Source organism: Pleurodeles waltl, unplaced genomic scaffold (genome assembly GCF_031143425.1).
Source record: "Pleurodeles waltl isolate 20211129_DDA unplaced genomic scaffold, aPleWal1.hap1.20221129 scaffold_69, whole genome shotgun sequence".
Classification (NCBI taxonomy): Eukaryota; Metazoa; Chordata; class Amphibia; order Caudata; family Salamandridae; genus Pleurodeles; species Pleurodeles waltl.
In genome coordinates, this window is record NW_027150390.1 from 2,325,970 (window position 1) to 2,348,243 (window position 22,274).

Consider the following 22,274-nt stretch of genomic DNA (forward strand, 5'->3'; position numbering starts at 1 on the left):
ATCATTTCCTTTGAAGTGTAGGGTTGATTCTCTGACCAACTGTCTCCCTGACTTTGAGCAGAGACCGATAGTTGAGCAGTCACTTCCCACAAAAAGCTGGCACAAGCCTGCTTTTTTCCGCTCTGGCAGCGTGGAAACGAGAGAGTGGTCCTCACAAGAAAAAAAATCAATCCATGCTAGCAGAGGATGGTTTCGATCCATCGACCTCTGGGTTATGGGCCCAGCACGCTTCCGCTGCGCCACTCTGCTTCCTGCTCAAAATGCTGTGGTTATGCAGATCAGGAGCCTTCAGAGGAGTGGCATGGGATCGCTGGAGCTATTCTGGCAGGGCTCTCACCTCATTTGCCTAAGAATGTCACAAGGCATGCTGGGTGCAGAAAATCTTCGCCTTCCCCTCTCACAGTCAGTCATACGGGAAAGTCAAGGCCCTCTCAGTCACTAGCCATGTCACGCCTTTGTCAAGACAGAAGCACCCCCACCCGCTCCTTCTCTGTGATCCTGCGCTACCATGCTCAGGTTTTGGCCTTACCTGGGAGCCAGAGGTGCACCCGGTGAGGGCTTGCCCGGTATGAGCGTTTGGGACGTGAGTGGACTTAGGGCTGGAAGTTCTGTCCATTCGAAGCAGCCAACCTTCCTGCTGCAGACAGGGGCTGTTCCCTTGGGTTTCTTTCACCTTGCTCTCGGATAAATTTGGTTGTATGCTGCAGTTGCCTGCGATGACTACAAGGTGGCGCTGCTTTCAGGTAAGAGCACAAATATGCAGAAAATGTTGGGGACTTTTGCCACATTTATCGGTGGTGGGTCTCGCACATTTTTTCCAGGGGAGAGATATTGACCTGAAACACTTTTTACTGCAGAGATGCTGCAGTTCTAAAGGCTGGTCGGGCAGAAGGGCTTAGCCGTTTCATTGCCTGCCCCCCTGCAGCCCATTTATTGCCAGCAGTTGTGAGTGGTGACTGCTGTTTGTAAAATATAAAAATTTCAGGACATAGAAAGTCGCAGACGGGGCTTTTGGGATGCCTGCCTATGTCTTTGTTTATTATTTATCTAATAGCTGAGTAATCTGGTCAAGATATTTCTCTTTTTTTTAACATATTGCGTTAGAATAGCTACAGCTTGCTTAATGTATAAATATTAGAATTGCGTTGGCCGGGAATCGAACCCGGGTCAACTGCTTGAAAGGCAGCTATGCTCACCACTATACCACCAACTCTCCGTGGCATATGTTTTTTTTAAACTCTAGACATCACAACCCTGAGTTCAATGACTATATTGCACCAGTATCAGAGGTATTTTTGGTTTACAGACCAACATGAAAATCAGGAAAAAAGTTCTTGCAACTGCTAAGGAACTGGAGATTGAAACCAATGCAAAAGCTGCGCAGAAAAGGAGAAAGGGAAAGCAGCAGTTCAAATCATTGAAATAAGCATATATTGGCAGCAAGGGAAAAACAGCAGGGTAGAGAAAGAAAACAGCTCCACGAAATTCACAGGAGATTGATAATAGCAGGACAAAAAAAGGGAATAATAACGTTCCAAGCAGCCTCAGAAAGAAGTGCGAGGGTCCCATCTTTCGTTAATGGTCATAACTGTGCATCATTTCCTTTGAAGTGTAGGGTTGATTCTCTGACCATCTGTCTCCCTGACTTTGAGCAGAGACCGATAGTTGAGCAGTCTCTTCCCACAAAAAGCTGGCACAAGCCTGCTTTTTTCCGCTCTGGCAGCGTGGAAACGAGAGAGTGGTCCTCACAAGAAAAAAAATCAATCCATGCTAGCAGAGGATGGTTTCGATCCATCGACCTCTGGGTTATGGGCCCAGCACGCTTCCGCTGCGCCACTCTGCTTCCTGCTCAAAATGCTGTGGTTATGCAGATCAGGAGCCTTCAGAGGAGTGGCATGGGATCGCTGGAGCTATTCTGGCAGGGCTCTCACCTCATTTGCCTAAGAATGTCACAAGGCATGCTGGGTGCAGAAAATCTTCGCCTTCCCCTCTCACAGTCAGTCATAGGGGAAAGTCAAGGCCCTCTCAGTCATTAGCCATGTCACGCCTTTGTCAAGACAGAAGCACCCCCACCCGCTCCTTCTCTGTGATCCTGCGCTACCATGCTCAGGTTTTGGCCTTACCTGGGAGCCAGAGGTGCACCCGATGAGGGCTTGCCCGGTATGAGCGTTTGGGAGCGTTCGGGACGTGAGTGGACTTAGGACTGGAAGTTCTGTCCATTCGAAGCAGCCAACCTTCCTGCTGCAGACAGGGGCTGTTCCCTTGGGTTTCTTTCACCTTGCTCTCGGATAAATTTGGTTGTATGCTGCAGTTGCCTGCGATGACTACAAGGTGGCGCTGCTTTCAGGTAAGAGCACAAATATGCAGAAAATGTTGGGGACTTTTGCCACATTTATCGGTGGTGGGTCTCGCACATTTTTTCCAGGGGAGAGATATTGACCTGAAACACTTTTTACTGCAGAGATGCTGCAGTTCTAAAGGCTGGTCGGGCAGAAGGGCTTAGCCGTTTCATTGCCTGCCCCCCTGCAGCCCATTTATTGCCAGCAGTTGTGAGTGGTGACTGCTGTTTGTAAAATATAAAAATTTCAGGACATCGAAAGTCGCAGACGGGGCTTTTGGGATGCCTGCCCATGTATTTGTTTATTATTTATCTAATAGCTGAGTAATCCGGTCAAGACATTTCTCTTTTTTTTAACATATTGCGTTAGAATAGCTACAGCTTGCTTAATGTATAAATATTAGCACTGCGTTGGCCGGGAATCGAACCCGGGTCAACTGCTTGGAAGGCAGCTATGCTCACCACTATACCACCAACGCTCCGTGGCATATGTTTTTTTTAAACTCTAGACATCACAACCCTGAGTTCAATGACTATATTGCACCAGTATCAGAGGTATTTTTGGTTTACAGACCAACATGAAAATCAGGAAAAAAGTTCTTGCAACTGCTAAGGAACTGGAGATTGAAACCAATGCAAAAGCTGTGCAGAAAAGGAGAAAGGGAAAGCAGCAGTTCAAATCATTGAAATAAGCATATATTGGCAGCAAGGGAAAAACAGCAGGGTAGAGAAAGAAAACAGCTCCACGAAATTCACAGGAGATTGATAATAGCAGGACAAAAAAAGGGAATAATAACGTTCCAAGCAGCCTCAGAAAGAAGTGCGAGGGTCCCATCTTTCGTTAATGGTCATAACTGTGCATCATTTCCTTTGAAGTGTAGGGTTGATTCTCTGACCAACTGTCTCCCTGACTTTGAGCAGAGACCGATAGTTGAGCAGTCACTTCCCACAAAAAGCTGGCACAAGCCTGCTTTTTTCCGCTCTGGCAGCGTGGAAACGAGAGAGTGGTCCTCACAAGAAAAAAAATCAATCCATGCTAGCAGAGGATGGTTTCGATCCATCGACCTCTGGGTTATGAGCCCAGCACGCTTCCGCTGCGCCACTCTGCTTCTTGCTCAAAATGCTGTGGTTATGCAGATCAGGAGCCTTCAGAGGAGTGGCATGGGATCGCTGGAGCTATTCTGGCAGGGCTCTCACCTCATTTGCCTAAGAATGTCACAAGGCATGCTGGGTGCAGAAAATCTTCGCCTTCCCCTCTCACAGTCAGTCATACGGGAAAGTCAAGGCCCTCTCAGTCACTAGCCATGTCACGCCTTTGTCAAGACAGAAGCACCCCCACCCGCTCCTTCTCTGTGATCCTGCGCTACCATGCTCAGGTTTTGGCCTTACCTGGGAGCCAGAGGTGCACCCGGTGAGGGCTTGCCCGGTATGAGCGTTTGGGACGTGAGTGGACTTAGGACTGGAAGTTCTGTCCATTCGAAGCAGCCAACCTTCCTGCTGCAGACAGGGGCTGTTCCCTTGGGTTTCTTTCACCTTGCTCTCGGATAAATTTGGTTGTATGCTGCAGTTGCCTGCGATGACTACAAGGTGGCGCTGCTTTCAGGTAAGAGCACAAATATGCAGAAAATGTTGGGGACTTTTGCCACATTTATCGGTGGTGGGTCTCGCACATTTTTTCCAGGGGAGAGATATTGACCTGAAACACTTTTTACTGCAGAGATGCTGCAGTTCTAAAGGCTGGTCGGGCAGAAGGGCTTAGCCGTTTCATTGCCTGCCCCCCTGCAGCCCATTTATTGCCAGCAGTTGTGAGTGGTGACTGCTGTTTGTAAAATATAAAAATTTCAGGACATAGAAAGTCGCAGACGGGGCTTTTGGGATGCCTGCCTATGTCTTTGTTTATTATTTATCTAATAGCTGAGTAATCTGGTCAAGATATTTCTCTTTTTTTTAACATATTGCGTTAGAATAGCTACAGCTTGCTTAATGTATAAATATTAGAATTGCGTTGGCCGGGAATCGAACCCGGGTCAACTGCTTGGAAGGCAGCTATGCTCACCACTATACCACCAACGCTCCGTGGCATATGTTTTTTTTAAACTCTAGACATCACAACCCTGAGTTCAATGACTATATTGCACCAGTATCAGAGGTATTTTTGGTTTACAGACCAACATGAAAATCAGGAAAAAAGTTCTTGCAACTGCTAAGGAACTGGAGATTGAAACCAATGCAAAAGCTGCGCAGAAAAGGAGAAAGGGAAAGCAGCAGTTCAAATCATTGAAATAAGCATATATTGGCAGCAAGGGAAAAACAGCAGGGTAGAGAAAGAAAACAGCTCCACGAAATTCACAGGAGATTGATAATAGCAGGACAAAAAAAGGGAATAATAACGTTCCAAGCAGCCTCAGAAAGAAGTGCGAGGGTCCCATCTTTCGTTAATGGTCATAACTGTGCATCATTTCCTTTGAAGTGTAGGGTTGATTCTCTGACCATCTGTCTCCCTGACTTTGAGCAGAGACCGATAGTTGAGCAGTCTCTTCCCACAAAAAGCTGGCACAAGCCTGCTGTTTTCCGCTCTGGCAGCGTGGAAACGAGAGAGTGGTCCTCACAAGAAAAAAAATGAATCCATGCTAGCAGAGGATGGTTTCGATCCATCGACTTCTGGGTTATGGGCCCAGCACGCTTCCGCTGCACCACTCTGCTTCCTACTCAAAATGCCGTGGTTATGCAGATCAGGAGCCTTCAGAGGAGTGGCATGGGATCGCTGGAGCTATTCTGGCAGGGCTCTCACCTCATTTGCCTAAGAATGTCACAAGGCATGCTGGGTGCAGAAAATCTTCGCCTTCCCCTCTCACAGTCAGTCATAGGGGAAAGTCAAGGCCCTCTCAGTCACTAGCCATGTAACGCCTTTGTCAAGACAGAAGCACCCCCACCCGCTCCTTCTCTGTGATCCTGCGCTACCATGCTCAGGTTTTGGCCTTACCTGGGAGCCAGAGGTGCACCCGGTGAGGGTTTGTCCGGTATGAGCGTTTGGGAGCGTTCGGGATGTGAGTGGACTTAGGACTGGAAGTTCTGTCCATTCGATGCAGCCAACCTTCCTGCTGCAGACAGGGGCTGTTCCCTTGGGTTTCTTTCACCTTGCTCTCGGATAAATTTGGTTGTATGCTGCAGTTGCCTGCGATGACTACAAGGTGGCGCTGCTTTCAGGTAAGAGCACAAATATGCAGAAAATGTTGGCGACTTTTGCCACATTTATCGGTGGTGGGTCTCGCACATTTTTTCCAGGGGAGAGATATTGACCTGAAACACTTTTTACTGCAGAGATGCTGCAGTTCTAAAGGCTGGTCGGGCAGAAGGGCTTAGCCGTTTCATTGCCTGCCCCCCTGCAGCCCATTTATTACCAGCAGTTGTGAGTGGTGACTGCTGTTTGTAAAATATAAAAATTTCAGGACATAGAAAGTCGCAGACGGGGCTTTTGGGATGCCTGCCTATGTCTTTGTTTATTATTTATCTAATAGCTGAGTAATCTGGTCATGATATTTCTCTTTTTTTTAACATATTGCGTTAGAATAGCTACAGATTGCTTAAAGTATAAATATTAGCACTGCGTTGGCCGGGAATCAAACCCGGGTCAACTGCTTGGAAGGCAGCTATGCTCACCACTATACCACCAACGCTCCATGGTATATGTTTTTTTTAAACTCTAGACATCACAACCCTGAGTTCAATGACTATATTGCACCAGTATCAGAGGTATTTTTGGTATACAGACCAACATGAAAATCAGGAAAAAAGTTCTTGCAACTGCTAAGGAACTGGAGATTGAAACCAATGCAAAAGCTGCGCTGAAAAGGAGAAATGGAAAGCAGCAGTTCAAATCATTGAAATAAGCATATATTGGCAGCAAGGGAAAAACAGCAGGGTAGAGAAAGAAAACAGCTCCACGAAATTCACAGGAGATTGATAATAGCAGGACAAAAAAAGGGAATAATAACGTTCCAAGCAGGCTCAGAAAGAAGTGCGAGGGTCCCATCTTTCTTTAATGGTCATAACTGTGCATCATTTCCTTTGAAGTGTAGGGTTGATTCTCTGACCATCTGTCTCCCTGACTTTGAGCAGAGACCGATAGTTGAGCAGTCTCTTCCCACAAAAAGCTGGCACAAGCCTGCTGTTTTCCGCTCTGGCAGCGTGGAAACGAGAGAGTGGTCCTCACAAGAAAAAAAGTCAATCCATGCTAGCAGAGGATGGTTTCAATCCATCGACCTCTGGGTTATGGGCCCAGCACGCTTCCGCTGCGCCACTCTGCTTCCTGTTCAAAATGCTGTGGTTATGCAGATCAGGAGCCTTCAGAGGAGTGGCATGGGATCGCTGGAGCTATTCTGGCAGGGCCCTCACCTCATTTGCCTAAGAATGTCACAAGGCATGCTGGGTGCAGAAAATCTTCGCCTTCCCCTCTCACAGTCAGTCATAGGGGAAAGTCAAGGCCCTCTCAGTCACTAGCCATGTCACGCCTTTGTCAAGACAGAAGCACCCCCACACGCTCCTTCTCTGTGATCCTGCGCTACCATGCTCAGGTTTTGGCCTTACCTGGGAGCCAGAGGTGCACCCGGTGAGGGCTTGCCCGGTATGAGCGTTCGGGACGTGAGTGGACTTAGGACTGGAAGTTCTGTCCATTCGAAGCAGCCAACCTTCCTGCTGCAGACAGGGGCTGTTCCCTTGGGTTTCTTTCACCTTGCTCTCGGATAAATTTGGTTGTATGCTGCAGTTGCCTGCGATGACTACAAGGTGGTGCTGCTTTCAGGTAAGAGCACAAATATGCAGAAAATGTTGGGGACTTTTGCCACATTTATCGGTGGTGGGTCTCGCACATTTTTTCCAGGGGAGAGATATTGACCTGAAACATTTTTTACTGCAGAGATGCTGCAGTTCTAAAGGCTGGTCGGGCAGAAGGGCTTAGCCGTTTCATTGCCTGCCCCCCTGCAGCCCATTTATTACCAGCAGTTGTGAGTGGTGACTGCTGTTTGTAAAATATAAAAATTTCAGGACATAGAAAGTCGCAGACGGGGCTTTTGGGATGCCTGCCTATGTCTTTGTTTATTATTTATCTAATAGCTGAGTAATCTGGTCAAGATATTTCTCTTTTTTTTAACATATTGCGTTAGAATAGCTACAGCTTGCTTAATGTATAAATATTAGCACTGCGTTGGCCGGGAATCGAACCCGGGTCAACTGCTTGGAAGGCAGCTATGCTCACCACTATACCACCAACGCTCCGTGGCATATGTTTTTTTTAAACTCTAGACATCACAACCCTGAGTTCAATGACTATATTGCACCAGTATCAGAGGTATTTTTGGTTTACAGACCAACATGAAAATCAGGAAAAAAGTTCTTGCAACTGCTAAGGAACTGGAGATTGAAACCAATGCAAAAGCTGAGCAGAAAAGGAGAAAGGGAAAGCAGCAGTTCAAATCATTGAAATAAGCATATATTGGCAGCAAGGGAAAAACAGCAGGGTAGAGAAAGAAAACAGCTCCACGAAATTCACAGGAGATTGATAATAGCAGGACAAAAAAAGGGAATAATAACGTTCCAAGCAGCCTCAGAAAGAAGTGCGAGGGTCCCATCTTTCGTTAATGGTCATAACTATGCATCATTTCCTTTGAAGTGTAGGGTTGATTCTCTGACCATCTGTCTCCCTGACTTTGAGCAGAGACCGATAGTTGAGCAGTCTCTTCCCACAAAAAGCTGGCACAAGCCTGCTGTTTTCCGCTCTGGCAACGTGGAAACGAGAGAGTGGTCCTCACAAGAAAAAAAATCAATCCATGCTAGCAGAGGATGGTTTCGATCCATCGACCTCTGGGTTATGGGCCCAGCACGCTTCCGCTGCGCCACTCTGCTTCCTGCTCAAAATGCTGTGGTTATGCAGATCAGGAGCCTTCAGAGGAGTGGCATGGGATCGCTGGAGCTATTCTGGCAGGGCTCTCACCTCATTTGCCTAAGAATGTCACAAGGCATGCTGGGTGCAGAAAATCTTCGCCTTCCCCTCTCACAGTCAGTCATAGGGGAAAGTCAAGGCCCTCTCAGTCACTAGCCATGTCACGCCTTTGTCAAGACAGAAGCACCCCCACCCGCTCCTTCTCTGTGATCCTGCGCTACCATGCTCAGGTTTTGGCCTTACCTGGGAGCCAGAGGTGCACCCGGTGCGGGCTTGCCCGGTATGAGCGTTTGGCAGCGTTCGGGACGTGAGTGGACTTAGGACTGGAAGTTCTGTCCATTCGAAGCAGCCAACCTTCCTGCTGCAGACAGGGGCTGTCCCCTTGGGTTTCTTTCACCTTGCTCTCGGATAAATTTGGTTGTATGCTGCAGTTGCCTGCGATGACTACAAGGTGGCGCTGCTTTCAGGTAAGAGCACAAATATGCAGAAAATGTTGGGGACTTTTGCCACATTTATCGGTGGTGGGTCTCGCACATTTTTTCCAGGGGAGAGATATTGACCTGAAACACTTTTTACTGCAGAGATGCTGCAGTTCTAAAGGCTGGTCGGGCAGAAGGGCTTAGCCGTTTCATTGCCTGCCCCCCTGCAGCCCATTTATTACCAGCAGTTGTGAGTGGTGACTGCTGTTTGTAAAATATAAAAATTTCAGGACATAGAAAGTCGCAGACGGGGCTTTTGGGATGCCTGCCTATGTCTTTGTTTATTATTTATCTAAAAGCTGAGTAATCTGGTCAAGATATTTCTCTTTTTTTTAACATATTGCGTTAGAATAGCTACAGCTTGCTTAATGTATAAATATTAGCACTGCGTTGGCCGGGAATCGAACCCGGGTCAACTGCTTGGAAGGCAGCTATGCTCACCACTATACCACCAACGCTCCGTGGCATATGTTTTTTTTAAACTCTAGACATCACAACCCTGAGTTCAATGACTATATTGCACCAGTATCAGAGGTATTTTTGGTTTACAGACCAACATGAAAATCAGGAAAAAAGTTCTTGCAACTGCTAAGGAACTGGAGATTGAAACCAATGCAAAAGCTGAGCAGAAAAGGAGAAAGGGAAAGCAGCAGTTCAAATCATTGAAATAAGCATATATTGGCAGCAAGGGAAAAACAGCAGGGTAGAGAAAGAAAACAGCTCCACGAAATTCACAGGAGATTGATAATAGCAGGACAAAAAAAGGGAATAATAACGTTCCAAGCAGCCTCAGAAAGAAGTGCGAGGGTCCCATCTTTCGTTAATGGTCATAACTGTGCATCATTTCCTTTGAAGTGTAGGGTTGATTCGCTGACCATCTGTCTCCCTGACTTTGAGCAGAGACCGATAGTTGAGCAGTCTCTTCCCACAAAAAGCTGGCACAAGCCTGCTGTTTTCCGCTCTGGCAGCGTGGAAACGAGAGAGTGGTCCTCACAAGAAAAAAAATCAATCCATGCTAGCAGAGGATGGTTTCGATCCATCGACCTCTGGGTTATGGGCCCAGCACGCTTCCGCTGCGCCACTCTGCTTCCTGCTCAAAATGCTGTGGTTATGCAGATCAGGAGCCTTCAGAGGAGTGGCATGGGCTCGCTGGAGCTATTCTGGCAGGGCTCTCACCTCATTTGCCTAAGAATGTCACAAGGCATGCTGGGTGCAGAAAATCTTCGCCTTCCCCTCTCACAGTCAGTCATAGGGGAAAGTCAAGGCCCTCTCAGTCACTAGCCATGTCACGCCTTTGTCAAGACAGAAGCACCCCCACCCGCTCCTTCTCTGTGATCCTGCGCTACCATGCTCAGGTTTTGGCCTTACCTGGGAGCCAGAGGTGCACCCGGTGAGGGCTTGCCCGGTATGAGCGTTTGAGAGCGTTCGGGACGTGAGTGGACTTAGGACTGGAAGTTCTGTCCATTCGAAGCAGCCAACCTTCCTGCTGCAGACAGGGGCTGTCCCCTTGGGTTTCTTTCACCTTGCTCTCGGATAAATTTGGTTGTATGCTGCAGTTGCCTGCGATGACTACAAGGTGGCGCTGCTTTCAGGTAAGAGCACAAATATGCATAAAATGTTGGGGACTTTTGCCACATTTATCAGTGGTGGGTCTCGAACATTTTTTCCAGGGGAGAGATATTGACCTGAAACACTTTTTACTGCAGAGATGCTGCAGTTCTAAAGGCTGGTCGGGCAGAAGGGCTTAGCCGTTTCATTGCCTGCCCCCCTGCAGCCCATTTATTACCAGCAGTTGTGAGTGGTGACTGCTGTTTGTAAAATATAAAAATTTCAGGACATAGAAAGTCGCAGACGGGGCTTTTGGGATGCCTGCCTATGTCTTTGTTTATTATTTATCTAATAGCTGAGTAATCTGGTCAAGATATTTCTCTTTTTTTTAACATATTGCATTAGAATAGCTACAGCTTGCTTAATGTATAAATATTAGCACTGCGTTGGCCGGGAATCAAACCCGGGTCAACTGCTTGGAAGGCAGCTATGCTCACCACTATACCACCAACGCTCCGTGGCATATGTTTTTTTTAAACTCTAGACATCACAACCCTGAGTTCAATGACTATATTGCACCAGTATCAGAGGTATTTTTGGTTTACAGACAAACATGAAAATCAGGAAAAAAGTTCTTGCAACTGCTAAGGAACTGGAGATTGAAACCAATGCAAAAGCTGCGCAGAAAAGGAGAAAGGGAAAGCAGCAGTTCAAATCATTGAAATAAGCATATATTGGCAGCAAGGGAAAAACAGCAGGGTAGAGAAAGAAAACAGCTCCACGAAATTCACAGGAGATTGATAATAGCAGGACAAAAAAAGGGAATAACAACGTTCCAAGCAGCCTCAGAAAGAAGTGCGAGGGTCCCATCTTTCGTTAATGGTCATAGCTGTGCATCATTTCCTTTGAAGTGTAGGGTTGATTCTCTGACCATCTGTCTCCCTGACTTTGAGCAGAGACCGATAGTTGAGCAGTCTCTTCCCACAAAAAGCTGGCACAAGCCTGCTGTTTTCCGCTCTGGCAGCGTGGAAACGAGAGAGTGGTCCTCACAAGAAAAAAAATCAATCCATGCTAGCAGAGGATGGTTTCGATCCATCGACCTCTGGGTTATGGGCCCAGCACGCTTCTGCTGCGCCACTCTGCTTCCTGCTCAAAATGCTGTGGTTATGCAGATCAGGAGCCTTCAGAGGAGTGGCATGGGATCGCTGGAGCTATTCTGGCAGGGCTCTCACCTCATTTGCCTAAGAATGTCACAAGGCATGCTGGGTGCAGAAAATCTTCGCCTTCCCCTCTCACAGTCACTCATAGGGGAAAGTCAAGGCCCTCTCAGTCACTAGCCATGTCACGCCTTTGTCAAGACAGAAGCACCCCCACCCGCTCCTTCTCTGTGATCCTGCGCTACCATGCTCAGGTTTTGGCCTTACCTGGGAGCCAGAGGTGCACCCGGTGAGGGCTTGCCCGGTATGAGCGTTCGGGACGTGAGTGGACTTAGGACTGGAAGTTCTGTCCATTCGAAGCAGCCAACCTTCCTGCTGCAGACAGGGGCTGTTCCCTTGGGTTTCTTTCACCTTGCTCTCGGATAAATTTGGTTGTATGCTGCAGTTGCCTGTGATGACTACAAGGTGGCGCTGCTTTCAGGTAAGAGTACAAATATGCAGAAAATGTTGGGGACTTTTGCCACATTTATCGGTGGTGGGTCTCGCACATTTTTTCCAGGGGAGAGATATTGACCTGAAACACTTTTTACTGCAGAGATGCTGCAGTTCTAAAGGCTGGTCGGGCAGAAGGGCTTAGCCGTTTCATTGCCTGCCCCCCTGCAGCCCATTTATTGCCAGCAGTTGTGAGTGGTGACTGCTGTTTGTAAAATATAAAAATTTCAGGACATAGAAAGTCGCAGACGGGGCTTTTGGGATGCCTGCCTATGTCTTTGTTTATTATTTATCTAATAGCTGAGTAATCTGGTCAAGATATTTCTCTTTTTTTTAACATATTGCGTTAGAATAGCTACAGCTTGCTTAATGAATAAATATTAGCACTGCGTTGGCCGGAAATCGAACCCGGGTCAACTGCTTGGAAGGCAGCTATGCTCACCACTATACCACCAACGCTCCGTGGCATATGTTTTTTTTAAACTCTAGACATCACAACCCTGAGTTCAATGACTATATTGCACCAGTATCAGAGGTATTTTTGGTTTACAGACCAACATGAAAATCAGGAAAAAAGTTCTTGCAACTGCTAAGGAACTGGAGATTGAAACCAATGCAAAAGCTGCGCAGAAAAGGAGAAAGGGAAAGCAGCAGTTCAAATCATTGAAATAAGCATATATTGGCAGCAAGGGAAAAACAGCAGGGTAGAGAAAGAAAACAGCTCCACGAAATTCACAGGAGATTGATAATAGCAGGACAAAAAAAGGGAATAATAACGTTCCAAGCAGCCTCAGAAAGAAGTGCGAGGGTCCCATCTTTCGTTAATGGTCATAACTGTGCATCATTTCCTTTGAAGTGTAGGGTTGATTCTCTGACCATCTGTCTCCCTGACTTTGAGCAGAGACCGATAGTTGAGCAGTCTCTTCCCACAAAAAGCTGGCACAAGCCTGCTTTTTTCCGCTCTGGCAGCGTGGAAACGAGAGAGTGGTCCTCACAAGAAAAAAAATCAATCCATGCTAGCAGAGGATGGTTTCGATCCATCGACCTCTGGGTTATGGGCCCAGCACGCTTCCGCTGCGCCACTCTGCTTCCTGCTCAAAATGCTGTGGTTATGCAGATCAGGAGCCTTCAGAGGAGTGGCATGGGCTCGCTGGAGCTATTCTGGCAGGGCTCTCACCTCATTTGCCTAAGAATGTCACAAGGCATGCTGGGTGCAGAAAATCTTCGCCTTCCCCTCTCACAGTCAGTCATAGGGGAAAGTCAAGGCCCTCTCAGTCACTAGCCATGTCACGCCTTTGTCAAGACAGAAGCACCCCCACCCGCTCCTTCTCTGTGATACTGCGCTACCATGCTCAGGTTTTGGCCTTACCTGGGAGCCAGAGGTGCACCCGGTGAGGGCTTGCCCGGTATGAGCGTTTGAGAGCGTTCGGGACGTGAGTGGACTTAGGACTGGAAGTTCTGTCCATTCGAAGCAGCCAACCTTCCTGCTGCAGACAGGGGCTGTCCCCTTGGGTTTCTTTCACCTTGCTCTCGGATAAATTTGGTTGTATGCTGCAGTTGCCTGCGATGACTACAAGGTGGCGCTGCTTTCAGGTAAGAGCACAAATATGCATAAAATGTTGGGGACTTTTGCCACATTTATCGGTGGTGGGTCTCGAACATTTTTTCCAGGGGAGAGATATTGACCTGAAACACTTTTTACTGCAGAGATGCTGCAGTTCTAAAGGCTGGTCGGGCAGAAGGGCTTAGCCGTTTCATTGCCTGCCCCCCTGCAGCCCATTTATTACCAGCAGTTGTGAGTGGTGACTGCTGTTTGTAAAATATAAAAATTTCTGGACATAGAAAGTCGCAGACGGGGCTTTTGGGATGCCTGCCTATGTCTTTGTTTATTATTTATCTAATAGCTGAGTAATTTGGTCAAGATATTTCTCTTTTTTTTAACATATTGCGTTAGAATAGCTACAGCTTGCTTAATGTATATATATTAGCACTGCGTTGGCTGGGAATCAAACCCGGGTCAACTGCTTGGAAGGCAGCTATGCTCACCACTATACCACCAACGCTCCATGGCATATGTTTTTTTGAAACTCTAGACATCACAACCCTGAGTTCAATGACTATATTGTACCAGTATCAGAGGTATTTTTGGTTTACAGACCAACATGAAAATCAGGAAAAAAGTTCTTGCAACTGCTAAGGAACTGGAGATTGAAACCAATGCAAAAGCTGCGCAGAAAAGGAGAAAGGGAAAGCAGCAGTTCAAATCATTGAAATAAGCATATATTGGCAGCAAGGGAAAAACAGCAGGGTAGAGAAAGAAAACAGCTCCACGAAATTCACAGGAGATTGATAATAGCAGGACAAAAAAAGGGAATAATAACGTTCCAAGCAGCCTCAGAAAGAAGTGCGAGGGTCCATCTTTCGTTAATGGTCATAACTGTGCATCATTTCCTTTGAAGTGTAGGGTTGATTCTCTGACCATCTGTCTCCCTGACTTTGAGCAGAGACCGATAGTTGAGCAGTCTCTTCCCACAAAAAGCTGGCACAAGCCTGCTGTTTTCCGCTCTGGCAGCGTGGAAACGAGAGAGTGGTCCTCACAAGAAAAAAAATCAATCCATGCTAGCAGAGGATGGTTTCGATGCATCGACCTCTGGGTTATGGGCCCAGCACGCTTCCGCTGCGCCACTCTGCTTCCTGCTCAAAATGCTGTGGTTATGCAGATCAGGAGCCTTCAGAGGAGTGGCATGGGATCGCTGGAGCTATTCTGGCAGGGCTCTCACCTCATTTGCCTAAGAATGTCACAAGGCATGCTGGGTGCAGAAAATCTTCGCCTTCCCCTCTCACAGTCAGTCATAGGGGAAAGTCAAGGCCCTCTCAGTCACTAGCCATGTCACGCCTTTGTCAAGACAGAAGCACCCCCACCCGCTCCTTCTCTGTGATCCTGCGCTACCATGCTCAGGTTTTGGCCTTACCTGGGAGCCAGAGGTGCACCCGGTGAGGGCGAGCGTTCGGGACGTGAGTGGACTTAGGACTGGAAGTTCTGTCCATTCGAAGCAGCCAACCTTCCTGCTGCAGACAGGGGCTGTTCCCTTGGGTTTCTTTCACCTTGCTCTCGGATAAATTTGGTTGTATGCTGCAGTTGCCTGCGATGACTACAAGGTGGCGCTGCTTTCAGGTAAGAGCACAAATATGCAGAAAATGTTGGGGACTTTTGCCACATTTATCGGTGGTGGGTCTCGCACATTTTTTCCAGGGGAGAGATATTGACCTGAAACACTTTTTACTGCAGAGATGCTGCAGTTCTAAAGGCTGGTCGGGCAGAAGGGCTTAGCCGTTTCATTGCCTGCCCCCCTGCAGCCCATTTATTGCCAGCAGTTGTGAGTGGTGACTGCTGTTTGTAAAATATAAAAATTTCAGGACATAGAAAGTCGCAGACGGGGCTTTTGGGATGCCTGCCTATGTCTTTGTTTATTATTTATCTAATAGCTGAGTAATCTGGTCAAGATATTTCTCTTTTTTTTAACATATTGCGTTAGAATAGCTACAGCTTGCTTAATGAACAAATATTAGCACTGCGTTGGCCGGGAATCGAACCCAGGTCAACTGCTTGGAAGGCAGCTATGCTCACCACTATACCACCAACGCTCCGTGGCATATGTTTTTTTTAAACTCTAGACATCACAACCCTGAGTTCAATGACCATATTGCACCAGTATCAGAGGTATTTTTGGTTTACAGACCAACATGAAAATCAGGAAAAAAGTTCTTGCAACTGCTAAGGAACTGGAGATTGAAACCAATGCAAAAGCTGCGCAGAAAAGGAGAAAGGGAAAGCAGCAGTTCAAATCATTGAAATAAGCATATATTGGCAGCAAGGGAAAAACAGCAGGGTAGAGAAAGAAAACAGCTCCACGAAATTCACAGGAGATTGATAATAGCAGGACAAAAAAAGGGAATAATAACGTTCCAAGCAGCCTCAGAAAGAAGTGCGAGGGTCCCATCTTTCGTTAATGGTCATAACTGTGCATCATTTCCTTTGAAGTGTAGGGTTGATTCTCTGACCATCTGTCTCCCTGACTTTGAGCAGAGACCGATAGTTGAGCAGTCTCTTGCCACAAAAAGCTGGCACAAGCCTGCTTTTTTCCGCTCTGGCAGCGAGGAAACGAGAGATTGGTCCTCACAAGAAAAAAAATCAATCCATGCTAGCAGAGGATGGTTTTGATCCATCGACCTCTGGGTTATGGGCCCAGCACGCTTCCGCTGCGCCACTCTGCTTCCTGCTCAAAATGCTGTGGTTATGCAGATCAGGAGCCTTCAGAGGAGTGGCATGGGATCGCTGGAGCTATTCTGGCAGGGCTCTCACCTCATTTGCCTAAGAATGTCACAAGGCATGCTGGGTGCAGAAAATCTTCGCCTTCCCCTCTCACAGTCAGTCATAGGGGAAAGTCAAGGCCCTCTCAGTCACTAGCCATGTAACGCCTTTGTCAAGACAGAAGCACCCCCACCCGCTCCTTCTCTGTGATCCTGCGCTACCATGCTCAGGTTTTGTCCTTACCTGGGAGCCAGAGGTGCACCCGGTGAGGGCTTGCCCGGTATCAGCGTTTGGGAGCGTTCGGGACGTGAGTGGACTTAGTACTGGAAGTTCTGTCCATTCGAAGCAGCCAACCTTCCTGCTGCAGACAGGGGCTGTTCCCTTGGGTTTCTTTCACCTTGCTCTCGGATAAATTTGGTTGTATGATGCAGTTGCCTGCGATGACTACAAGGTGGCGCTGCTTTCAGGTAAGAGCACAAATATGCAGAAAATGTTGGGGACTTTTGCCACATTTATCGGTGGTGGGTCTCGCACATTTTTTCCAGGGGAGAGATATTGACCTGAAACACTTTTTACTGCAGAGATGCTGCAGTTCTAAAGGCTGGTCGGGCAGAAGGGCTTAGCCGTTTCATTGCCTGCCCCCCTGCAGCCCATTTATTACCAGCAGTTGTGAGTGGTGACTGCTGTTTGTAAAATATACAAATTTCAGGACATAGAAAGTCGCAGACGGGGCTTTTGGGATGCCTGCCTATGTCTTTGTTTATTATTTATCTAATAGCTGAGTAATCTGGTCAAGATATTTCTCTTTTTTTTAACATATTGCGTTAGAATAGCTACAGCTTGCTTAATGTATAAATATTAGCACTGCGTTGGCCGGGAATCAAACCCGGGTCAACTGCTTGGAAGGCAGCTATGCTCACCACTATACCACCAACGCTCCATGGCATATGTTTTTTTTAAACTCTAGACATCACAACCCTGAGTTCAATGACTATATTGCACCAGTATCAGAGGTATTTTTGGTTTACAGACCAACATGAAAATCAGGAAAAAAGTTCTTGCAACTGCTAAGGAACTGGAGATTAAAACCAATGCAAAAGCTGCGCAGAAAAGGAGAAAGGGAAAGCAGCAGTTCAAATCATTGAAATAAGCATATATTGGCAGCAAGGGAAAAACAGCAGGGTAGAGAAAGAAAACAGCTCCACGAAATTCACAGGAGATTGATAATAGCAGGACAAAAAAAGGGAATAACAACGTTCCAAGCAGCCTCAGAAAGAAGTGCGAGGGTCCCATCTTTCGTTAATGGTCATAGCTGTGCATCATTTCCTTTGAAGTGTAGGGTTGATTCTCTGACCATCTGTCTCCCTGACTTTGAGCAGAGACCGATAGTTGAGCAGTCTCTTCCCACAAAAAGCTGGCACAAGCCTGCTGTTTTCCGCTCTGGCAGCGTGGAAACGAGAGAGTGGTCCTCACAAGAAAAAAAATCAATCCATGCTAGCAGAGGATGGTTTCGATCCATCGACCTCTGGGTTATGGGCCCAGCACGCTTCTGCTGCGCCACTCTGCTTCCTGCTCAAAATGCTGTGGTTATGCAGATCAGGAGCCTTCAGAGGAGTGGCATGGGATCGCTGGAGCTATTCTGGCAGGGCTCTCACCTCATTTGCCTAAGAATGTCACAAGGCATGCTGGGTGCAGAAAATCTTCGCCTTCCCCTCTCACAGTCACTCATAGGGGAAAGTCAAGGCCCTCTCAGTCACTAGCCATGTCACGCCTTTGTCAAGACAGAAGCACCCCCACCCGCTCCTTCTCTGTGATCCTGCGCTACCATGCTCAGGTTTTGGCCTTACCTGGGAGCCAGAGGTGCACCCGGTGAGGGCTTGCCCGGTATGAGCGTTCGGGACGTGAGTGGACTTAGGACTGGAAGTTCTGTCCATTCGAAGCAGCCAACCTTCCTGCTGCAGACAGGGGCTGTTCCCTTGGGTTTCTTTCACCTTGCTCTCGGATAAATTTGGTTGTATGCTGCAGTTGCCTGTGATGACTACAAGGTGGCGCTGCTTTCAGGTAAGAGTACAAATATGCAGAAAATGTTGGGGACTTTTGCCACATTTATCGGTGGTGGGTCTCGCACATTTTTTCCAGGGGAGAGATATTGACCTGAAACACTTTTTACTGCAGAGATGCTGCAGTTCTAAAGGCTGGTCGGGCAGAAGGGCTTAGCCGTTTCATTGCCTGCCCCCCTGCAGCCCATTTATTGCCAGCAGTTGTGAGTGGTGACTGCTGTTTGTAAAATATAAAAATTTCAGGACATAGAAAGTCGCAGACGGGGCTTTTGGGATGCCTGCCTATGTCTTTGTTTATTATTTATCTAATAGCTGAGTAATCTGGTCAAGATATTTCTCTTTTTTTTAACATATTGCGTTAGAATAGCTACAGCTTGCTTAATGAATAAATATTAGCACTGCGTTGGCCGGAAATCGAACCCGGGTCAACTGCTTGGAAGGCAGCTATGCTCACCACTATACCACCAACGCTCCGTGGCATATGTTTTTTTTAAACTCTAGACATCACAACCCTGAGTTCAATGACTATATTGCACCAGTATCAGAGGTATTTTTGGTTTACAGACCAACATGAAAATCAGGAAAAAAGTTCTTGCAACTGCTAAGGAACTGGAGATTGAAACCAATGCAAAAGCTGCGCAGAAAAGGAGAAAGGGAAAGCAGCAGTTCAAATCATTGAAATAAGCATATATTGGCAGCAAGGGAAAAACAGCAGGGTAGAGAAAGAAAACAGCTCCACGAAATTCACAGGAGATTGATAATAGCAGGACAAAAAAAGGGAATAATAACGTTCCAAGCAGCCTCAGAAAGAAGTGCGAGGGTCCCATCTTTCGTTAATGGTCATAACTGTGCATCATTTCCTTTGAAGTGTAGGGTTGATTCTCTGACCATCTGTCTCCCTGACTTTGAGCAGAGACCGATAGTTGAGCAGTCTCTTCCCACAAAAAGCTGGCACAAGCCTGCTTTTTTCCGCTCTGGCAGCGTGGAAACGAGAGAGTGGTCCTCACAAGAAAAAAAATCAATCCATGCTAGCAGAGGATGGTTTCGATCCATCGACCTCTGGGTTATGGGCCCAGCACGCTTCCGCTGCGCCACTCTGCTTCCTGCTCAAAATGCTGTGGTTATGCAGATCAGGAGCCTTCAGAGGAGTGGCATGGGCTCGCTGGAGCTATTCTGGCAGGGCTCTCACCTCATTTGCCTAAGAATGTCACAAGGCATGCTGGGTGCAGAAAATCTTCGCCTTCCCCTCTCACAGTCAGTCATAGGGGAAAGTCAAGGCCCTCTCAGTCACTAGCCATGTCACGCCTTTGTCAAGACAGAAGCACCCCCACCCGCTCCTTCTCTGTGATACTGCGCTACCATGCTCAGGTTTTGGCCTTACCTGGGAGCCAGAGGTGCACCCGGTGAGGGCTTGCCCGGTATGAGCGTTTGAGAGCGTTCGGGACGTGAGTGGACTTAGGACTGGAAGTTCTGTCCATTCGAAGCAGCCAACCTTCCTGCTGCAGACAGGGGCTGTCCCCTTGGGTTTCTTTCACCTTGCTCTCGGATAAATTTGGTTGTATGCTGCAGTTGCCTGCGATGACTACAAGGTGGCGCTGCTTTCAGGTAAGAGCACAAATATGCATAAAATGTTGGGGACTTTTGCCACATTTATCGGTGGTGGGTCTCGAACATTTTTTCCAGGGGAGAGATATTGACCTGAAACACTTTTTACTGCAGAGATGCTGCAGTTCTAAAGGCTGGTCGGGCAGAAGGGCTTAGCCGTTTCATTGCCTGCCCCCCTGCAGCCCATTTATTACCAGCAGTTGTGAGTGGTGACTGCTGTTTGTAAAATATAAAAATTTCTGGACATAGAAAGTCGCAGACGGGGCTTTTGGGATGCCTGCCTATGTCTTTGTTTATTATTTATCTAATAGCTGAGTAATTTGGTCAAGATATTTCTCTTTTTTTTAACATATTGCGTTAGAATAGCTACAGCTTGCTTAATGTATATATATTAGCACTGCGTTGGCTGGGAATCAAACCCGGGTCAACTGCTTGGAAGGCAGCTATGCTCACCACTATACCACCAACGCTCCATGGCATATGTTTTTTTGAAACTCTAGACATCACAACCCTGAGTTCAATGACTATATTGTACCAGTATCAGAGGTATTTTTGGTTTACAGACCAACATGAAAATCAGGAAAAAAGTTCTTGCAACTGCTAAGGAACTGGAGATTGAAACCAATGCAAAAGCTGCGCAGAAAAGGAGAAAGGGAAAGCAGCAGTTCAAATCATTGAAATAAGCATATATTGGCAGCAAGGGAAAAACAGCAGGGTAGAGAAAGAAAACAGCTCCACGAAATTCACAGGAGATTGATAATAGCAGGACAAAAAAAGGGAATAATAACGTTCCAAGCAGCCTCAGAAAGAAGTGCGAGGGTCCATCTTTCGTTAATGGTCATAACTGTGCATCATTTCCTTTGAAGTGTAGGGTTGATTCTCTGACCATCTGTCTCCCTGACTTTGAGCAGAGACCGATAGTTGAGCAGTCTCTTCCCACAAAAAGCTGGCACAAGCCTGCTGTTTTCCGCTCTGGCAGCGTGGAAACGAGAGAGTGGTCCTCACAAGAAAAAAAATCAATCCATGCTAGCAGAGGATGGTTTCGATGCATCGACCTCTGGGTTATGGGCCCAGCACGCTTCCGCTGCGCCACTCTGCTTCCTGCTCAAAATGCTGTGGTTATGCAGATCAGGAGCCTTCAGAGGAGTGGCATGGGATCGCTGGAGCTATTCTGGCAGGGCTCTCACCTCATTTGCCTAAGAATGTCACAAGGCATGCTGGGTGCAGAAAATCTTCGCCTTCCCCTCTCACAGTCAGTCATAGGGGAAAGTCAAGGCCCTCTCAGTCACTAGCCATGTCACGCCTTTGTCAAGACAGAAGCACCCCCACCCGCTCCTTCTCTGTGATCCTGCGCTACCATGCTCAGGTTTTGGCCTTACCTGGGAGCCAGAGGTGCACCCGGTGAGGGCGAGCGTTCGGGACGTGAGTGGACTTAGGACTGGAAGTTCTGTCCATTCGAAGCAGCCAACCTTCCTGCTGCAGACAGGGGCTGTTCCCTTGGGTTTCTTTCACCTTGCTCTCGGATAAATTTGGTTGTATGCTGCAGTTGCCTGCGATGACTACAAGGTGGCGCTGCTTTCAGGTAAGAGCACAAATATGCAGAAAATGTTGGGGACTTTTGCCACATTTATCGGTGGTGGGTCTCGCACATTTTTTCCAGGGGAGAGATATTGACCTGAAACACTTTTTACTGCAGAGATGCTGCAGTTCTAAAGGCTGGTCGGGCAGAAGGGCTTAGCCGTTTCATTGCCTGCCCCCCTGCAGCCCATTTATTGCCAGCAGTTGTGAGTGGTGACTGCTGTTTGTAAAATATAAAAATTTCAGGACATAGAAAGTCGCAGACGGGGCTTTTGGGATGCCTGCCTATGTCTTTGTTTATTATTTATCTAATAGCTGAGTAATCTGGTCAAGATATTTCTCTTTTTTTTAACATATTGCGTTAGAATAGCTACAGCTTGCTTAATGAACAAATATTAGCACTGCGTTGGCCGGGAATCGAACCCAGGTCAACTGCTTGGAAGGCAGCTATGCTCACCACTATACCACCAACGCTCCGTGGCATATGTTTTTTTTAAACTCTAGACATCACAACCCTGAGTTCAATGACCATATTGCACCAGTATCAGAGGTATTTTTGGTTTACAGACCAACATGAAAATCAGGAAAAAAGTTCTTGCAACTGCTAAGGAACTGGAGATTGAAACCAATGCAAAAGCTGCGCAGAAAAGGAGAAAGGGAAAGCAGCAGTTCAAATCATTGAAATAAGCATATATTGGCAGCAAGGGAAAAACAGCAGGGTAGAGAAAGAAAACAGCTCCACGAAATTCACAGGAGATTGATAATAG

At 47.2% G+C, this 22,274-nt stretch overlaps 7 non-coding genes across 7 annotated transcripts; all 7 read right to left on the reverse strand.

The window, feature by feature from the left end:
- Positions 1-1,141: 1,141 nt before the first annotated feature.
- On the reverse strand, positions 1,142-1,213 carry TRNAE-UUC (transfer RNA glutamic acid (anticodon UUC)). Its single transcript has one exon. It is a non-coding gene; the product is annotated as a tRNA-Glu (tRNA).
- A 1,532-nt stretch (positions 1,214-2,745) lies between these two features.
- TRNAG-UCC (transfer RNA glycine (anticodon UCC)) lies at positions 2,746-2,817 on the reverse strand. The gene has a single exon. It is a non-coding gene; the product is annotated as a tRNA-Gly (tRNA).
- Positions 2,818-4,339: 1,522 nt separating this feature from the next.
- Positions 4,340-4,411, reverse strand: TRNAG-UCC (transfer RNA glycine (anticodon UCC)). Its single transcript has one exon. It is a non-coding gene; the product is annotated as a tRNA-Gly (tRNA).
- A 3,126-nt stretch (positions 4,412-7,537) lies between these two features.
- Positions 7,538-7,609, reverse strand: TRNAG-UCC (transfer RNA glycine (anticodon UCC)). The gene has a single exon. It is a non-coding gene; the product is annotated as a tRNA-Gly (tRNA).
- A 1,532-nt stretch (positions 7,610-9,141) lies between these two features.
- TRNAG-UCC (transfer RNA glycine (anticodon UCC)) lies at positions 9,142-9,213 on the reverse strand. The gene has a single exon. It is a non-coding gene; the product is annotated as a tRNA-Gly (tRNA).
- A 6,312-nt stretch (positions 9,214-15,525) lies between these two features.
- TRNAG-UCC (transfer RNA glycine (anticodon UCC)) lies at positions 15,526-15,597 on the reverse strand. Its single transcript has one exon. It is a non-coding gene; the product is annotated as a tRNA-Gly (tRNA).
- A 6,312-nt stretch (positions 15,598-21,909) lies between these two features.
- On the reverse strand, positions 21,910-21,981 carry TRNAG-UCC (transfer RNA glycine (anticodon UCC)). Its single transcript has one exon. It is a non-coding gene; the product is annotated as a tRNA-Gly (tRNA).
- Between the last annotated feature and the right edge of the window lie 293 nt (positions 21,982-22,274).